Here is a 21,864-nt window from a genome sequence, read left to right as displayed (position 1 = left end):
TTAATATAATTTTTATAGGATTCTCAAAAATTATCCCATAACTTCAAAAAATTCTCAATTAACATTAACTACAAACTTGATAGAAAAAAATAAATAGCAAGTCACGTGGCCGTCTCCCTCAATTTGAGAAAGATAACGACCACGTGAGTTCCATGCAAGATGACTGAAAATGAGACCTTTAACAAGTTATGAAACTATTTTCAAGAATTCCGTAAACAATGAGATCGAAAATATACTATAACTAAGTTCTAGAATGCAAAATGCAATTTTCGTTTTGCATATAGACATAAGACATAAGAACAACACTGTATGTAAAGAACCATAAATAGAGAGATTATGAAACAACAAAAGTCTGCCATAGAACAGTATATATCCAAGCAGCAACAAGTTTCTCAGATATATATATATATATAAAAGAAGAAAGTAAGACAAAAATGGCTGCCTCAAGATCTACCCCAAAACACATTTCAGGAAAAAGAAAAAGAAAAGAAGAAACAAAATATTCTCTTTGGTTCTATCTGCAACTATTGGCTTCACTGGCACTGCAAAGAAAATGAATTTAGATGCTTCATTAGTTGTACACATAATTTTGCTAACACCACTTACATGTTAACATAAATGTGAATTTCACACTACATCAATCAACAAAAAAGTAATTAAGCAATTTTTTTTGCAAAATGACTAGAGCATTAAAACAAAGTCATGAGGATGATAAACCATGTTCCAGGCATTACTTAGACAGATGACCAAGAAGTGTGTATTATGGATATGTTGAGAATCCAATGATTCTAATTTCCAGTCATTTTTAGTAGAAGAAGAGGAAAGTTACTATTATGAAGTACGAAGCATTAAGAATGGCAAGATAAATATGTATCTTATTGTTAGTTGTTTAACAAGCTCCCTAGCTACAAAGCAGAACCAAGACTTTCTATCGACATTGTTAGAACAAGATGAATGTGTATCTTATTGTTCTGCCTACAAGATCTGTAAGTACATATTTTAATTTGTTTGTGAATATTATCATAGAATCAACTGTATATATGTCTTGTTCACAAGAGATGCCAACGCACCAGCCTGATCACAAAGCCAAGGCTCGACTATAAGAGGAAAACAAAAGGAGGGTGTAAGTTCATCGTAGTGATAATGACGATGTGTTTTCACACTTTATTTCAATCATTAATTCTATAACAGGAAACATTTATAAATCCACCAAACACTTCAACATTTACTAGAGCAAATGAGCCAGTAATGTCCCCAACTCCACTTTCTGTCGAGGAACTAGAGACAAGGAGGCAAGGACAAGCATCAGTGTGTCACTTTGAAGTTCGGCTTCAAAAAAAGAGGCAGGGAGCAGGTTATCTTGACTCCCTCCAAGCTGTAACAAGGTCAAGGCTGCAAAGGTTTGGCTATGGTGGTGATGCAGGCTTTACAGCACAATCCACTCACAATCAAGTCATGCCATGTCAAGAGAAGAGTGAACCTCTTTGTTGGTGTAGTTTCCTCTTGTTATCAGTACTTTTATGTAGTTTGGATGGTGACATTTTTAATTTATTTGGATTAGTTTGAACATTTTGAACTATGCTCAGTGTTTGATGGTTATGTATTGTTAGAGTTGACATACTATGAACATATTTTTGTATCTTGAATATTTTTTTAATGTACATGTGTTGCCATACTTGGCATATTGCAGACAGGTTTTTATTCATTGTTATGGTTGGGGTGAACAGGTTGTTCTTGAGTGTTTGTTTGATTGTTATGTATTATGTTGGATTGTGGTGAGAAATTTGTGTTATGCTAGGCCATGTTGAACAATTGGTTTAATATTGTATTTATTACTAAATAGTTCCAACAGGCCAACAACAAGAAAACGTCCAACGATGTCGTAAAAGTGCAATAAATTAACACGTCGAGTGAAGAACATGGGAAATTTTATTGTGTGTTGATAGTTCCAATATATAGACACCTTGTATATCATTTTTAGGATAAATTACTTTGACATCCTTCAAATTTATATTTCTTGAAAGATTATAACTATATCCTTGGTGGTTGTAATTGTAATTTAACCCCTCTTCAAGGCCAAAAAACTTACACAAGTGGCCATTGAGGAAAATTACATAGAGACCCCTCACAAATTTTACTTGTAATTTTATAAAGAACGGGGGTGTTCATGTAATTTACTCTAATTCTATTTGCCCTGATGAGGGAAAATTATATTTTTTTATCTCTATACTTTTTCACTCAAATGATTTTGGTCGCCATATTCCATGATTTACAGATTTGGTCATTTAGGTTATCAATTTTGCACACATTTGATCCCTGCCATGAAGGCTCAATCCAAAACTAACAGAATAGGAGCACGAGAGCCACAAGTGACGGTGAAAAGAGGGGGGAAGGGGTAATGCGATGGAAGACAACCATTCAGTCATTGTTTCAATTTGCAACCCTAGAAATTAATACCAATCTCTATCATCATAAACCGTCAAACCCACATACCCAAATTCCCAATTCAAACATCCCAAAGTCCACTTTTTTCAGTTTCTTGTAACCCATACCATTTGTCCTAATCCCATAGCTTTTACGGATATCTCAAATTGCACTTGAGAGAAGAGATTTAATAGTATTTTGAGAAACGAAATCTGTAAGTCGTTGAACATGGGGGACCAAAATCGTTTTAATGATGAAATAGAGAGATCAAACGTGTAAAAAATTTATCCTCTCCATAATCATTGATCTAATATTTTATCTCAATTTATATATAGTTCAACTGAGACGTAAAAGAAATCGAATAGTGTGAAGCCATTGTTTCTTAAAGTAGATATTAATTGGAGAAATGGTGATTTTGTAGTAAACTACTTATATGAGCAAATCAATAAAGAAATACCGGAAATGAATAATATTACACCACATCAAGATGGAAGATAGCAAATTTAGGTAGAATAAGATTTTGCTGACGTTTTCATTTTAGTGTGGATGTGTACCACGACTATTTAACATAAAACTAGGACATAGATGCTATTCCAAGACAACCTAAGCACAAACATACAATTCCTCATGAACAGAAAACAAGCGCATGGCTCTATAAGTTTCTATAAACTCTTAGACAAGGATACATATTAGTGTTTGACTGAACTAAAAAGTTTTTATAAACTCGTACATATATTTTTTAAACTTAGAATCTTGTCTAAAATAAGTTTATGACGGGTTTGGATAAAATAAAATGAGGGAGAGTACTTCGTTAAAAATTTTAAAAAATAAGTTTGAAACTCTTTAATTTTTACCAAAAGAGCTTAAAAGCTCCTAGGATGTTATTTTCTTTATTAGTTTATAAGCTCCAATTTTATAAAGTTTATCAAAAACTTTATAACATCCTATAAGCAATCAAATATTCGTACGATAATTTAAAGAGCTTGTAAACTCACGTAAAAAGACTTTCAGAAATATTCAACGAGAGAAAATTAGATTTATGCTGAAATATCCCGAGGTTACACTTAAAAGTTAAAAGATGAAGAAAAGTTTAGACAAACTTGAATGCATTTTAGGAGTTGTAGGAAACACTAGGCTTAGCAAATCAGACTGTAGTTACCTCTAGCTTTAGTCAAGGGATGTGTTAGCAATGCAGGAACTCACTCTTTTCAACGCCAGTTAAGAGAGTTACATGCTACTTACTAGCACAAACTGATTACCTGCAGCAATTCCACGGTTTAGGTTTTACAACACTCGTATTAATAGACAACAAGATGAATGCAAGAACTAAGAACTTCCATATTTCCCCTCTATCCACAAATCACAAATCATCCCACAATCCTTTCCTTAATAATCCTTCACGGAAATAATAATTGCAAAAACCACCTAATAAGTTAGAGATAGTTACCATAACAGGCCCCATATTGTAAAAAATATACTTCACCTTAAAACTTACAATATATGATGTTCTCTACAATAATGTTTTTATGTTAAATAGTCACGACTTTCATACAAAACAAATCTATGATGTAAGACATGACGATAAAAAATAAAATGTGTAACCTTCAAGTTTAGGAAGTATTTTTATAGTTTGTCTATGTAATTATCTCATCATAGTGGATAGTACCAATCAATATTAGATAATATTGGCAATATGTATGTGAATCGGCCTTTCCTGATCCAAGAATATTCATCAGTAACCCATTATTCTCAAAATATATATACATAAATCACCAATAATATTCGATTATATCGTCCATACCATGATAGTACCGATGATCATATCGAACATCATCGGGATAGTACTAATGTTATATCTATTAATAAAATTTATAATTCTTTCTCAGAAAGTCTTTATAATATTATGTATTGGGGTGTTGCCTCCACCAACAGTTTTAGTAGGCAATATTATACGTATATATAATCACTATATGTTATCATACATATATACATATTTAGCAGATCACATATGGCCTCTGTAAATCCCAAATTAGTTAAAAGTAATATAAAACGGATATTAAATGTAAATGTACAAGTTACTTATTAAAATGTACATATTATAGAAAATATAGTATATATTGCTATTGGTCATGATCCTAGTATTTAATTCTACTTTTTTCTTTAGTGATGACTAAGATTTCTATATAGTCATCCAACATGATGTATGAGAGTCCATCCGTCTCTCTGACTTTAAGATCTAATCTTTTGTTGGTAGGATTTTGTTGGGGTTTACGTGTCTCTGGAATTAGGTTGCGGACAACTAACAATCTGCAATCAGTGTTATAGGCTTTGCTCATTTTTGGTACTGTCTCATTTCTTTGACTAACGTTGCCCCTATTATTTCCTTCCTTTACTACATTCCTTTTTGCCATTTCTCGTTCAGAGGTACTCAACTACCATACCGGTTTTGCCATGTTCAGGTCCATGTTCTTTACTACTTGGGCATTTTCTGTGTTCGTCGATCTCAGTTATATTGTCTCCTAGCTGCACTGTATGGATCTGGAATTGGAGAGAATCGATCAAACTTTATCACTCACTCAGGAGGAAGAGGAGGAGGAGGAAGGATTTACTATACCCGCATCTTTGGCATAAAAAAGGTAATCGGGATTTGATTTTGGTTGGACAATTCATAAAATAAAAATCCATCAACTTCCAAGTCTTTAGAAACACCATAAGACACAAGCTTTCAATCCATAAAAGGGAATGCCTATCAAGAGCATCAATTAGGAGAGCATTATCATACATTTAAAGCGTCTAGTTTACTGTGAATATTGGAGAGAGGACCATGGAATTTGAGATTAACATGATAATCCCAAGCAAGATTGGTGGTGGAGAGGATCCCTTACTTATTGATCTGCATACGTGTGACTTTATAGGTATACGGCCTTTCGGTTCTGAAAATCACTAATGAGGTTACTCGGCTTATTGGTAGCAAGTTAAGATTAGTGAACGATGTTGATCTAAGCAGCATAGGGAATGGGCTTAATATAGCAATTAAAATAAAAATATCACCGACGATTCTTGAAATGAGCTACAAAAATACAACCGGAGGGAGCTGAGGAACACAAGTTGGTGTTTACTTACGAGTGACTGGGAAAGTTCTGTTGCATGTGGGATCCTCGAACACATAGCACGTCGTGCGATAAAAAGCACGAGGAAAACTTCTCAGATTCAAGAATCAAAACTCCTTAAGGTTCGTGGATTAGGGCAACTCCGAGTTCTCAATGGAACCTCATGGAGTAGCCTAGAAAATTGTTTACTTTCGGTAATTGGGTGGAATTCAGAATCCAACGCATATAGTTCTCAGGGAACAACACATACAATAAAAGAGCCTCGTAATTTTTCACTTTCCATTAGCAGCGAATCTGTAGAGGTCTTTTTCCCTGTATGCATGCCAACACAACCTAGTAATCTAAGGAGTAATGATGATGAATTATACATGGGCCCTCACTTCTACCTGAACTTGGTAACAAAGGCTAAGTCAAGCCCACTTCTTTGTTGCGATCTCTGAAACAAATGGATGAGCACAATTCTCATTAATTTGATAAACATCCCCTTACATTTGGTAACATACGCTATTGTCCAGTGGAAAGAATGACTGTGCAGTAAATAAGGGTATTTTGAGTGGGGGTAGAATTAAGAATGACCTAGGATGGGAGTCTAATGCAGTGAATTGTGGAAAAGGAAAGCCACGGCTACTATGCAAGATATAGTTAATTGAGAAAAGAACTTATTGTTTATTAAATGCCCCTTATGCAGAATGAGAATATAACAGTGGAGGCTGTTGTTATGCAACCCCACTGACAACCATGAATCCGCTAGCTTGGAACTATCAAGGGGGTTGTCCCCAACCTATTAATTCACCACCTGGAGAAGTTCATGCAAGGTACTATCCCCCTTTGGTGTTCTTTGTAGAAACCAAGTGCAAGAATAAGATAATTGAGCACATTAAATGTAAGTTTCATATGTATAAGGTCAATGTGGATTCAGTTGGAACGGGAGTTAGGTTTGTGTTGTTGTGGTTCAAGGACATGGATGTTGAGTTGCTTAGCTCATTGTGGAACAACATTAACACAATTATCCACTCAGAATCAAGTACGGATAACTGGCGATTTCCTTGCCTCCTTGGAGCACCAGAGTTAAACAATAGAAAACACTCATGGCAACTACTTTACCTGTGCAATTATCAATCGTTGTTTTGGTGGCTTTGCTTGGGTGATTATAACGAGCTTTTACACCATCGCAAGGAAGAGGAAATACATGTCTCGAGTAGCAACTAACTGATTTCACTAATATTTTGAATGCTAGAAACCTCCACGACATCGGCTTCACCAGATTGAAACTCAAGCAGTCAAACAATAGGGAGCACCAGAACATACTGAGGGAACGACTTGACAAGGCATGTGCAAATCTGGGAAGGTGCAATAAGTTCATGAATGTAAAGGCAATCTCGGTGCTAGGTCCCTACTTGGATCACAATCCGCAATTGGTAGAGTTGAACTATGGAACTAATAGGGTGAAGGATCATAATAAAAAATTATTTCAATTTGAGGTATAGTGGATTACGTCGATTGACTGTGAGACCTCAAGGAACACTGGTGAGTAGAAGGGCAGACTGGGTGGAAAAAAGGGTGTTCGGCAGCTTCATGAGGGTTGCATCAGCTTACTAGACTGGAGTAGGAACTTGAATCAATGGGAATAGAGGACATGCAAGTTGGAAGATGAACTAACCAGAATTAGGGGAGGTGCACTAACTGTGGAATGAGAAAAAGCAAGGAGGAAGCTCTATTAGTAGAATTGGTGGAACATCCAGCTAGGGAGGATGTAAAGTTGCAATAGCACGCGAACGCAATAAAGAATCATAGATGGTGCGGGAGATAGGAGTACTAAGTTTTTTTAACACGAGGGCATCGAATTGGCATAGGAAACTATATTTCAGCTTAAAGACGAAAGTGGAGATTGACAGGAAGATCCTGTAGGGTTAGGGACTTCGCCTATTGCTATTTCCCAAACATTTTCCAATCAGACAGACCCACATAAGATGATATGATTTTGAAACATTGAACTTGATCACACTAAGGTTAGCAACGAGATGAATGTTGAGCTGGTAAAACAGTTTATGGGAGATGAAGTACTTTCATCACTCTCACAAATGTCCACCCTTAAATCCCTAAGGGCCTGACGACTTTCCTCCCATTTTTTTTCTAAAAATATTGGCATATATATTGGTACTAATAGAACAAAATTGGTTTTGGATATCTCTAATAGCTAAAAACTTTTTATGTAAATCAAATAATACTCACATTATACTTATACCTAAATGTGCTAACCCCGATGTCATTTCCTTCTTTCGTGTAATTAGCTTATGCAATGTTGTGTATAAATCAGTGTAATAAACGATCACTGGTAGATAATACCTATTCTTAAGGATCTCATTTTGCCCTTTAGTCCTTCATTCTAGATCACCTTATTACTAACAATGTTTTAGCAAAGGATGGGTTCGTGGTTGTCAACTCGACATGTGCAAATCTTATGATAAAATTGAATCGTGAGAAAGTGTTACTTAGACTGGGTTTTCACTTCCGTTTTGTCTCTTATTATTAAATGTTGTCTTCAGTGTCCTACTGTTATAAGTTGCACGATCAATAGTTTAGTCATTTGTGTCCTAAGAGGTGAATCCAACAAAGAGATCTTTTATCACCTTATCGTTTTCATTGTGCAAAGGCTCTCAACTGTCTTCTACATGCTAAAATGGAGCGAGGACAGTTGGAGAGTCTACGTCTGTAGCAAGGAATTTCAAGTATTTTATCTCTTAGTCATAAATGACATGGTTCTCTTTTGTCAGGTAACCACAAAGGCTATAGATTGCATCAGTGACATACTCAATAAATATGAAAAGACGTTACCAAGGCATTTATTGAGAACTTGAGAGCGTCAACTCGGCGGAGGCTAGCTTATATACTTGGTGTACAGGTTGTAGATAATGATGACAGGTTCCTTCAATCAATTGTGAGAAAGATGAAAATTGAGCTTTGCTTGGAAATTATGGAGAACTTCAATGGTGGACAAAAATGGTAGAAGGAGAAACTCTTATCTCATGTAGGGAGAGAAGTTTTTTAAAAGGTTGTACTTCAAGTGATTCCCATGTGTGTAATGTCTTATGTTAGACTCCCAGAGTACTTAGTGAAGCAATTGGAACCTTTAACAACCTGATGTTGGTGGCACAACTCGGAGACTCTGTTCGTTCATTGGCTACGATGGGCATAACTATGCAAACGGAAGAAGATGGAAGGTATGAGGTTCATAGGACACCTGAGCTTTTACCAGAGCACTCCTATCCAAGCAAGCATGGCGATTACTCCAGTAGTTGGATAGTTGGAATTTTGAAGAGTACACGTTATTACCAGAGAACATCCTTTTTAGAAGTAAACGCAGTATGGAGCCCGAGTTTCTTGTCGACAAGCGTTTAGGACATGATGGATGTCATTATAGTAGGATTAATCTAGCAAGTGGGAACAAGTGGTATATCACAATCTAGAGAAAATTGGTGATTGCTTAGGCCGACGTCTTTGAAGGTTGTCTCCCTCTTGGGTATTGTTATCACCTCTTGCTTGGAGAGTGGCATGTTACAATGGAAGAGGAATTTTATTAGAAAGGTTATTTGGTGTTAGGAGGGGGATAAATATGCAGTATCCCGCTTGGATGCTCGATCATCCCTGATAGATTGATATGGTATGATGATATTCATGAGAAGTGTAGCAAATTCACGGTACACTTTTCTTATCACAATGCTAGCATGCTTGGGTGCACCTCCACAGAAGTAGCGATGGGGTTTGCAGGAGTACCCAGGGCCAATCGTGGAGGTTCATCTAGGAGGAAATGGTAGCAAATAAGGTAAAAAAACATTTGTGTTGAGGGCATGTCGTGGTGCATTACCAACAATAGCAAACTTCAGGAGAAAAAGGTTTTAAGGGTAGAGGGTTGCCCTCACTACTCGGTCAACTTGGAAGACATGCTACACAAGCTAATAGGGTACATATAGAAAGGCATATTTTTATTATTCTTTGTCTGTATGGGCTATTTTTGGGTGCAGGAATAAGAAGCTGTAGGAAAATACAGAAGTCGAACCACTCAATTCAGCGACATTTGCATATAGCTACTTGCATTGTTTAGCATAAAAGGGCGACCCCAATTGTTCAAAGGCGCACCCATACAAGGAGATGGGTTTCTCCTCCATGGGGATACATCAAAATATATTTCCAAATAGAGGCCTTTAGGGAGCAAAGAGGCATCGATGTAAGGGTTACATCGATAGACTAGGGTGGCGAATGCGTGAAATGGGACACTTTCTATCTACCAGGATGAATGGACGTGGAGCACATGAAGATGCTAGCAGCAGGACTGGTGGTAGAGCTAACACCACAACAACACTAGGCGAACATCATCCTCAACGAAGATTGTCTGAGTGTTGTTACCAAGTAAAGGACATGCGACAACGATACCTCCTGGGTAGAGGATGTGATTAGGCGGATGCTCAGGTAGATCATCTCAAAAGAGAGGTTAATATGGTTGTTCATAAGCTAGCCAAGAGAGAAAGCAATTCTCAATTGGGTAGGCCTCATCCCCCAACCTTTCTTCTTCCAGGGTTGCAGGAGGACTTGATTCTAGTGCCAAATATTTGGTCCCACAATTCTGAGGCCAAATCAATTACACTAAATCCATCTTAAAATTCCAATAAGTTGATTAATCAACTTCACTGTATTTTTAGAGTAGAAATGATCAAATGAATTTTTTGAAGAAACTAACTAGATAATATTAAAGAAACATAGCACATAGAGACTAAGAAATTTAATAACATTAAAATTATCAAAGAAGCAACATATTTAATCAATCAAAAGACTAAAGGATTTTTTAACTTCATATCACAGTAAATAAGTCTTTTAGAACATATAAAGTAGGTTTCAACTTTAATTGATTATAAAATATTAATTATTTTTATAATTGTCTAATGAAAAGTATATGAAAATCATTAAAACTACTTAGCCCCTCCTAAATCAGTCCCTCTGTACTTCAATTAATTTTGTACCAAATATTAATTTGATCGTAACTTTCAACTACTTACCAATGAAGATAGTCACAATCAAGGTGAAAGTTTCAATATGCATACGCAAATTCAAATGCTGCAAATCTGTGTATACATTGGAAATATGGCATAAAGGAACAAAGAGGGTAAAGACAGAACCTTTTACTTTTTCATATTAGCAGCACCATGATACTCGCGTTTTTCCTTCTTGCCCGCCGCCTTCTCCTCCTTATTATACCTCACCACCACCACTGGACAGGCGCAATGCTGCACGCAATAATCACTCATACTCCCAAGCTTGCCATTGCTGCTCCTCCTCGAGGCCCCAATCCCTCTACTCCCCATTATAACCGCGCTCAATCCCAGCCTCTCAACCTCCAAGCAAAGCCGTTCCTTCATATCATGATCCTTCACAATATGAATCTTGACCGGCATGTGGGCATCCACCAACGGCTGTGCCAAGATGTTTGCTTGTGCCGCCGTGAAGTTATCATATTCTTCTTCCGTTCGTTCCGGTGGTGTTACGGAGAAGGAGTTTTCAGAGGTGGGGGTGGTGGGGGTGGAGGGGCCCCAGTCCGCGCCATAGAGGACGGAGGTAGAGAGGACATGGAGGAGGATTACAGCGTCACCAAGGCGGAGGTAATTGTCGACGGCCCATTTCACTGCGTATGCGCTCTCTTCACTGAGGTCCACGGCGATGCCAATGCGACGGTGGAAGGGAGATGAGGCGGTACTGGATGTTGGGGTCCCGGCGGGTGGAGGGAAGCGTGGGGAGGATGTTTTGACTTGTACAGGACGTAGGTCATGGTTGGGGTGATCCACGACGACGGCAGCGGTGGCGGGTGGTGCTGAAGCCATGGCGGCGGTCAGGTAATGAGGTCCGGTCGTGTGTGGGCACGTTCGTTGAAGGTTTAATTGTTGAAAAAAGAAACAATTTGGGTAATACTGAATCGAGAGAAGCAAGGAGAGATGCAACGAATGACACCGAAGATGAAGGTGGGGAAAGGAGGAGGTGGAGGATCGGTTAAGCTTGTTATCTTCCATTTCTTAGCCAAAATTGCAATTTTTTGCTTTGTTCTACACAAATTTTTAAAATAGTTTTAAAATTGAATTCTTTTCAATGTAATTTAATTTCTATAAAAAAATATATATATACAAAAAAAATTACATGCCATAAATGTGTCCGTTATTTTTCGACGAAAAATAGCTCCCTTGTCTAAAAATTTAATTTTGCGACCAAAAATGTCGGCTCTTCATTGATGCATTTTCATTTCCTTGATACCAATATTTTAAATATTTTGATACATTTAGTTTCAAGAGCTGCTTTTCATTGAAAAATAATTGTCACGTGCAGGATATGTAATTTTACCATCTATATAGTTTTTACAATAAAATTAGGCTATGGAATTAAATGTATTGAAAAAAAATTAAATTTTAAGATTATTTTCAAATATAGGACCAAAAGTGAAGATTCCTGACACAATTTTGCCATTTCTTATTCATACTTTAATTTTCTTGTTGGCTTGGTTATTTCTGTTGACTGGCCGTTCAAATTTTGATCCTTTAATTATAGGTGGGATATGGTATCACTTCACGGTATAGTATGTGACAGTGTATACTTTACTCCCACTAGTTCATAAAATTAATACATATTATGAAATTTTATCCCATATTATCAAAAATATTTGAAAAAAAATGGTGTTAATACATTAAAAATTTAAAATATTTTATTTGAACTTAAAATACCACTAATTTAAACTGGATTGATCCAAAACAGTGTAAGTAAGTTTTGTACTTCATAGTACTATTTTAAAATTTATTTGGTAAATTAATCCCTTTTTTATGATAATGAGTAGTTGTGAAATTGCTGATGATATAACTTTGGAAAATTTAAAAAATGACATGGTGTCAGCGCTCCCAATATGGGAAAAAATTCAATTTACTCTCATGTGATATGATAAATGAATAAAAAATTTATTGTGAAAATAAAATAGTAAATTACCCCATGTATTTTGAAAAATGAAGTAAAATACCCCCTATCTAACCATTGATTGGGAGTAATTTGCTTTAATTTTTGAGACATAAAAATATAATTTGTTAATTTTTTTTACAGGGATTCTTTATCATTTCACATATCACAATATAAATTACATTTAAGCCATCTAATATATATATATATATATATATATATGTGGGGGGGGGGGGTGCGCATATGATGCCTAGCTAGTGCATAAATTATTTTTAGGACAAAGATTAATGAAGCCTGCTCAACAAGAAAGTCTGTATCCACCCTTAAGGATTGACATAATTATGAATATTCTCTCGTTGTTTTGAAAAATTATCAATATCCTCTGATTTTAACTGTCATTTAACAATTAGCTATTTTTTGTAATAAACTGACCAAGTGGGCTAAGAACTATAATTTTATTTATTTTAAATTTTTATGGACTAAATAGATATGTTTTTGTAATTTTTCTCAAAATTTTCCATCCTCTCCGTTCCTTTTTTTATCATAAATTTTTATTTTTTCTCACGGAGACAAAAAAGATACAATTACAGTATAAATAATTCAATATTATCAAGTAAACACCAAAAGATCGATTGCCATAAATGGATACTCACATTTATTCATAACGATAAGATTACATTACATATAAAGTTGTCAAAATAAATTACATAAACACTGATTTAATTAGCTTTCTGATCACTTATTAAAGAGTACAAAAATTGATGAAGATGATAATTCAGGTTAGTTCATAATTTGTATCATTATAATTGTGAAGAAGTAATATTCCTTATTTACTTTTTGCACATTTGATGCAAACAAAAAGTGTTGGAGTCCGATGAATTATATCAAAGCCTTTGGGCTTTCGCAAGATGCTAATGGAGAGTACCTAGAAAACAACTGTGTGTTTATCTGCTTCCGCTGTCTTTAAGAAACATGGCAGGCAGCATCCAATTACTCCACACAGTCGAGGATTCTTGCTTTGTTACCTCAAGGGGTCACAAAAGATGATAACGAACAAGAGTAGGGTTGTCTTCCCTATTGCTGCTGGTAGAGTTTGGCGTCGTGTCAGGTACTACGGGTTCAGTGACGTTGGGTACAAATGTAGCTAACCCAGCTATTCGATTCCGACTCGAAGTTTACGGGTGCCTAAAACTTCAAGGCTTTGTTTGGATTCCACTCTTTGCATTTTCCGAGACAAGATAAAACACATTGAATGTTTGTTTTTGTGTTTTTACACCTTATCTGCGTGTTTTTCTGGTTTTCAACTTTACATATATAATATATATATATATATATGTATATTTATATATATATAATATAAAACAGACATGATTTGACAATAAACAGTAATTTTTGTCTCTCAAAAATACAACATTAAATATAAAATATTTATATATATACATATTTATATATAAAATTATATATAAAAATATATGATTTGACAATGAACAGTGATTTTTGTCTCCCAAATCCCAACATCAAACCTACACCACTTATTTTAAAATATTTTAAATTACCCCAAAACACAAATCCAAATATATCATCTATTTTTAACACACACTAACTTATCTCTATTTTTCTCTCTCTATTTTCAAAACACAAAACAAAACAACTAAAATACAAATCCAAACAGAACGCAATTTTCCTAATTTTTTTTCTAAAAGTCAATTTGAGGCATAAAGATGTGCCTCCGCAGTTCGAAAAGGCCTTTGTGTTGAACTTCAACCATTTGTGTCAAAATTTAATTTTAATTTGAAATTCATAAATTATAAATATTTCAATATACAATTTTAATCATTTAGTATATTAGGAAGAAGCAAAAACTAAAAAGATTGACTTCAATCAACTAAATTAAATAATAAAATATTAAAAAATGAATCAAATAAAACTAAACTAGAAAAATAAGTTAACCCTTATAAACTAAAATGTAAGAAAATTAAACATTGAGTAATAACTTTAGGGTTTGATAATTTATTTCACTTTCTTTTTGAGATATTTTAGTGTTTATAGAAATATTAACAATTCAAAAAAATAAAAAACAAAAATAGACCAATATCTGGAAATGATTTTTTGTTGGGAGGAAGAATTTTTTGAAATATCAGGTGCCTGATCGGATAGTCCTGATAGGACTCCTCGACCCAAGTTTTAAAAGGAATGGATAAAAGAACCTTAACCTGATTAGGAAGAAATACAGTAGGAAGAAATATGAAAGAAAAATGGTAACTAAGAACGGTCAAAATTGAAACGAGATCATTTTGAACGACGAGAATCAGTGTGTAACAAGAATTCAATACAAGAAAATAGAATTTCATTTACTATTTTTTTTAATGAAAATTTTCTTTTAATACTCAAGAAATTTATACCTCACTTTTTTGAGTTTGGTATTTCATAATTTGACTTTCTCCTTTATGCAATGGTCCAATATTTGGCTTGGACAATTCCCAAACATTTGAGCTTGAACAACCCAATGTATAGATATTATTTTGTGGGCCAACCTTACTAAGAAGAAGGGCCGATGAAGCGGATTGACCGTATAATTGGAACACAACTATAAGTACTGCACTTGTTGTTCATTCAAGGTATGCAATCTCATAAGTTTTGGGCCTCTTACTATCTTCTTAGACCTTTATATTAGACCGATTAGCTAATTTGAATATCAGAATGTCTCGTCGAAATGACCTAACTCCCTTAACTTGTGTATTCAAGTTATTTTCGAACTTCAAAATACCAGAGGAAAGTCGACCATGATCTCGATCCCATGACCACGATCATAATTCATACTATTTTTTTTATTCGTACAAATTTAATTGTTTATCTTCCAATGTAATTTTTAATTGGTAAGTGCCTTAAAAAAAATATTGATCGTATACTTAGAGTTTCTGTAAAAAAAAAAGGAATTAGAAGTGTTTTTTTTTTAGATCAATCGATTACAATTATATCGTGAATTTCAATCATAACAATCAATATAATACTCCAAGTATACACTAAAAGAAAATAGAAAATTAACGACAAAGAAAAATTAGCTACAATTTTGATATTATTACTAATTATATATTGTCACAATAATTGATTTTAAAGTTTTATATAACAGATAATTATTTTGTAAAAAAATATAATTAGGAAGAATTAGTGATAAAATATCCTGCATCAATTAGTAACAAAGAATTGTGCAATAAGTTGTCACTAAAAACAATTAATGCATATATATATTGATAATTTAGGATAAAAAAAAATATAACCTACCTCCTGTAATATCCGATATGTGCAAAATATCTCCTTGTGAAAAAAAAAAATTATATTACCTTCCTATCTTTTTCAGAAAAAATAATTTAACACTTGACCCTACTGGTGAACTGCAAGCTCCCCTCACGCAACTATAAATGAATTTTAAGAAAAAATATATTATTTTATACAAATATTTATAATAGATTATATATAATATAGTAATATTTATAATATATAAATACAAATATATAATTATATATTAATATAAAAATTAACCCCATCCTACCCCCACCCACTGTCATCCTGCCTCAGTTAAATTTGAACTTTAGATCGGATCCAATGGCTATTAAATAATATTATAATTATAATTTCATACTTACCAATTTAAAAAAATTAAAAACTAAGAAAAATTCCGTGAACTACACAAAATTGAATGATTGTTGTAATTGCTATATTTTGAAAAACAAACAAGAAGGTCATTTGTTATTATTATTTTTTACATGGGATTAATTTTCTCATTTTCAATATCACAGAATGGTAAATTATATTAAACCCGATAATTTAGCGGCAATAATCACTTATTGTCGTTCTATTTATATTGCCAGTATAAATGTGTTATTTACAGTGACAACTTTGAATAGAATCTTTATTACTGAATAGTGACAATCAATATTGTTGTCACTCCTATATATTTTATGTGACAACTAAAATTATTACTTTATATATATAGTCATTAACATTATATTCTTTTGTATTGATAATAGATCAATAATTACTATTAAAATAAATTAAATCAGATACATTAATAGGGGTTCGAATTCATAATCTTTTAATTATGAGATATCAATTTCGCCAATTATCGTACGCTTCATTAACAATAAAGTTGAATTTCGTCCACCAATAAATTGAATAGATATTTTTATTATAAGTGGAATTGTATATAACGCGTGACGTGTGTATCCATTGATGAAGAACTAGTCAAACGTTGATTTCAAGTGATTATTTTATGTTTAGCTATCAAATCATGTGTAACAATTTTCAAATGTGCACTCCAAATTAATATATATTTTTATGGTGTTTGTGGCTGAGGTTGGGGTTTCAAGGGTTGGCATAAGATATTATGTGAGGAAAACTTGTTCACATTGACCAAAGTGCAGAGCAAATGACATAGATCTCCTTTGCTTTATTTTCTTTTAGGGATGATTACATTTTCTTTTCCGGAGATTTGGTATAACCATATATGAATTTTCTGTAATTTTCTTTGATATTTGTTTCTATCTAACAAATAAGTCTATCCGTTAATCAAATGGATCTGCTGATATGAACAAAAATAAATTGAATGAGTATTGATGCTTACATTGATTGGTTGATTATTTAACTTATTGCAGGTCAAACAATTTTTTCGGGCTAACTTACCCTTATAATGGTGAATTTATATTTGTTCATATACGTTAGAGTGTGAAGACGTGTGAAGGTAATTTGGCCATATAAATAGTTATTTGACCTACAATAAGTCAGTAACAAATTAATCAGGGATTATATGAATAATTGACGGAATCATAAACCTCTTATTTTGAAATTTTATAATCTCTTTAAATGAAATTTACCAAATATTGAAAAACTTATAAATTCTACAGACACCTAAAAACTTATTGTAATTTTTTTACTCAATTAGAGTTTAATAAAAACTCCTTGCTACCTCAAATTTAGATTCATTTTAATGTGCATCTCGATTGAAGAGCATACCACAAAGGATATTGAATGGTACTTTCGGTTTAGGTTTCATAGTTTTTGAGAATATGAATGCATTTTCATGTGAACAATTTAAAAATGACTCTACGCACGGATTGCATGTTGCACTTTTCTAGTACGATAAAAGGTGTCACTATAATGCTAGTCATATGATTAAATTTGCGAATATATATATATATATATATATAAGTTTTTTAATGCTAGAACAATTGTACAAAGAAATGATGATGATGATGATTGCCCTCTTAAATATTTTTCTTAAAACCCAAGTGGCCTCATCGAACAACTCAACAGGTCAGTCCTTGCTGCTTGATGAGCAAAGTATTAATTTAATAATTTTTCTTATCCTTACTAACCTGATAGGTTAAAAAAACAAACCCAATCTAACAGGATGAGTCATCATACTGTAGGAATGACACGTTACACATGTCGTTCACACTAACACCCCCCTACGACAAATGTTGGGGAAGCTAAGACTTCAGTTAGAATGATCAAATGGGTTATAGAGCTTAGCAAGTATGACATCTCTTACCAGCCCAAAATGACCATGAAGGCTCAAGTGCTGATTAAATTCATGTCTGGGGCAATACCGGCTGAGCAAGATGAACAAAGTTGCTACACCACATAAATAACTCCTCCTTCTATGCTAGCATTGGAGGTAGAGTCGTGCTAATTAGCCCAGAAGGAGACAAGCTGGAGTTTGCCTAAGATTTGATTTTAAGGTCTCAAACAATGAGGTTGAGTACAAAGCCCTCACAACAAGTATCAAAATGGCTCTTGATGTAGTAGCAAGGAGTCTAACTGCCTATTCCGATTCCCAGCTAGTGACTAACCAGGTGGAAGGCACATGTGATGTAAAGGATGAAAGAATTAAGGGGTACCTCCAGGGTATAAACGAGCTCAAGAGAAGGTTCAAAAAGCTTCCAACTCATCAAATCCTCCGCATTGAGAACACCAAGGCAGATTACCTTGCCCAGCTAGCTAGCTCTTTAGCCGACTGCATTATTCGTACTACCAATGTATGACACTAGAACTTCTAATGATGTTGACATAAATATCTTGCAAATCAGCACAGAACAGAGAAAACCTGTCCTCGAATACCTGTAGGAAGTAACCCTTCCTACTGATGAGAATGATGCAGCTGCCTAAGGAGTAAGGCAACCGATTTACCTTATTATAAGGAATACTTTCTAAATTCAGTTTTTCTGAGCTCTATCTCTGATGCCTCTAAGTCGAGGAGAGAAAGTTTGTACCACGAGAGATACATGAAGGACCTTGTGAATCCCACATAGGTGGGATGACCGTTGTAGGGAAAACTGTACGAGCTTAATTATTTTGGCCTACTCTCAAGAAAGATGCAGTGGACTAGGTAAGGAAGTGCTAGCTATGGCAGAAGTACGATCCGCTCATCCATGTACCTGCTGAACTTTTTAATGCACTTTCACCCATTTGCCAAATGGGGAATAGACATCCTTGGTCCTTTTCCAGCTGCAAAAGGCCAATGCAAATTGCTGCTAGTAGCAATCTGTTACTTCAGCAATTGGGTGGAAGCTAAACCCCTTTCCAACATTACAGAAAACAAAATGTTCAAATTCTTATGGAGAAACAGAGTCTGCAGGAATGACTTATCCCATGTAATCATTTCTGACAATGGTTGCCAATTTCAAAATTGGAAGATCTAAGACTAGTGTGCGGACCTAAGCATCAAGCAATGCTTCACTTCAATAGCCTATCCCTAAGCTAATGGGAAGTGGAGGTCAGAAATCTCGTATTATGTAAGGCGCTAAAGCTAGACTAGAACAAGTAGGAAGGCAGTAGGTAGATGTTCTCTTGTCAATTTTCGAACGTCAAACGCTCTTCTAGTGAGGACCTTTCCAGGTTTGAGGAGAGCTTTGACCAGAATATAAGTCTGGTTCTCAAAATCTAGAATAATTCTATAATTTCTAAACCAATTGTTATAGTGGGTACCCTTAAATTTGTTTATCTCAAGGATCACTCTAAGGGGATTCTTAAACATCTACATTAAATGTAAAAATAGAAATTAGTAGACTTTCTTAATTTTTAATTCCAGTTAAGACTTGATCTTTAGTCATTAAATGCTCTCACTATTTTTTCAAAAACCTTCCACCCTCCAGTGAGGTTTCGGGAAACCATTTTCTAGTGGGCTTCGAGCGAAAAAAGTACAATTTACGTCCAACAACATACATTATTGCGATTTTGATCTCATTGTTTTACACCTCACCACATTTAGTCCCATAAGTGTAAAAAGAAAATGCAATTTACATCCTACTCAAATTTTTCATTAGAACCGTATCAGTTTGCATGTGCTCCATTAACTTAACCAACATTTACTGCAATAGTGTGGAAAATTATAATTCTCCACACTAAAATTACAGTGTTTGCGATTTTGGTTTCATTGTTTTACCCCTCATCACATTTAGTCCCATAAGTATGGAGTTGTAGTATTGGTTAGTTTTTTATGTTTGTTGTCCTATGGGATTGCTTGGTACTTGTTGTTCATATATATTTTGTTATAGGTTTGAATTGAATTGGAATAGAATATTATTAAACCCATATTTCCAAAGTAATATTGAAATTCCACACTAAAGTATACATTAAATTAAAAATACAACATCTCTAAATTTCCACACTAACAAAAACAAAAATGTAAACTTGAAACTTACCATTTAAAATATATCTAAATTTTCACACTGATATAGACATTAAATTACATTACTTGCTTATACAACTGATACTATGCTCCATCTAGCCTTGCAAAATGATGAAGTTTTCTTCTCCATTCTCATCCACAATCAACTTCACATCCCAACCACATGAACAAAATCATTAACCAAGAAACCAGTAACAAACAAAGAAGAACAGTGTGTTTCTTTTGTAAATTCACCACTTTCTCCTCCAAAATATTGATCTTCTGTAGCAACCCAAGAATAATCATTTTTGATTGGGCACAAATTGGAGGATCTTCCCATACAATGGATACACAATTACCTCGACCTATAGAGCAATTGTAGAACCTCCTACTCGGGTTATTTTTGGTCCATTATGTCTGCAATTTCGCCCTCTTGCCACAATAGCATAACACTTCTTCATCACTATTGTTTATTGCTCCAAAGTTTGAGCTTGTTCTTCTCATGGCTTTGTGGACAACTTCACGCCTTTCCTTTATGCTCTTTATTGCTGCTTTTGCCCTTATGAAAAAGGTGAAAAGACAATAATTTTCCATTCCATGGTAAATGTGGTGAGAGGTAAAATGTGAGTGGGACGTAAATTGTAATTTTTTTAACACTTATGGGACTAAATGTATTGAGGGATAAAATAATGAGACCAAAATTGCAGAATGTGTAAGTTGTGGGACGTAAATTGTAATTTTCCACACTATTGGAGTCAAATGTTGGTTAAGTTAACGGGGCACGTGCTCCTTCCATCAAGAATCTAACGAAAAGTGTGAGTGGGATGTAAAATGCAGTTTCTTTTACACTTATGGGGCTAAATGTGGTGAGGGTACAACAATGGGGCAACATCGCAAACGGTATAAGTTGTGGGACATAAATTGCAATTTTCCCACTTGGAGTCTACAAATGTAGTTCTCATACTATCATACTATTTTATATCTCATTTATCATACATGATGGTAAGATACTGCAAACTTTTTTATTATCCTCATGTCACTACTTAAATGTCAAACACTCTTTAGGCAAGGACCTTTCCAACAAGGCCCTAAAAAATAGCTTATCCAGAATATAAGCTTGGTTCTCGAAATCCAAAGCTTTTCTAAAATTTCTAAGCCTGTTTTTAAAGTTGGTTCTATTAGAATAGGTGATCAAAAAATTAATTGATTTATCGATTTTGAGAACTATTCATCAATCTTTATTAAAATAATATTATCCTAATAAATAGAGTAAGTATTCATCTATGCATATGTATTTGTTGTGCTTACTACTCATGCTGAACGACGTTTGAGACGGAATAGAGGAAAGGAGAAACGAATGTGAGGTCGAACATGTGATTCTGCTGGGAAGAGGACGGTTTCGATGATATTAACAGTGAACTTTCACTTTCACTTTCTTGATTTACAACATGGTGAGACGGGGGAGGAGGGGGGTTTGATGAGGGTTTCTCAGCAGCAATTTGGAGGGTTTTTACAAAATAGAACAAAGATGGGAGGGATAAGGGAATGGGTAATTTTTTATGTTACAATAATACCCTTTTAGTTTCTTTCTAATATCTTTTTATCCTTAAATTTTGGTGTTATGATTATTTTGATAAATAGAAATGTTAGCAATTTTTATTATGAATTAATTGAAAATTTATG

At 34.3% G+C, this 21,864-nt stretch overlaps 1 non-coding gene across 3 annotated transcripts; it reads right to left on the bottom strand.

Annotated features, from left to right (window-relative positions):
* Positions 1-294: 294 nt before the first annotated feature.
* LOC105178530 (universal stress protein PHOS32) lies at positions 295-11,623 on the bottom strand. Of its 3 annotated transcripts, XR_849147.3 has the most exons (3): positions 10,706-11,622; positions 3,584-3,683; positions 296-542 (listed from the first exon to the last, which is right to left on the bottom strand). It is a non-coding gene; the product is annotated as a universal stress protein PHOS32 (transcript). The 3 variants fall into 3 exon arrangements; XR_016063206.1 differs by lacking the exon at positions 3,584-3,683 and having other exon boundaries at positions 295-542; positions 10,706-11,623; XR_016063205.1 differs by lacking the exon at positions 296-542 and having other exon boundaries at positions 3,466-3,683.
* Positions 11,624-21,864: the final 10,241 nt, after the last annotated feature.

The sequence above is a fragment of the Sesamum indicum genome, linkage group LG12, assembly GCF_026168435.1.
Source record: "Sesamum indicum cultivar Baizhima isolate 11 linkage group LG12, ASM2616843v1, whole genome shotgun sequence".
Classification (NCBI taxonomy): domain Eukaryota; kingdom Viridiplantae; phylum Streptophyta; class Magnoliopsida; order Lamiales; family Pedaliaceae; genus Sesamum; species Sesamum indicum.
This window is presented reverse-complemented; position numbering and strand designations above follow the sequence as displayed.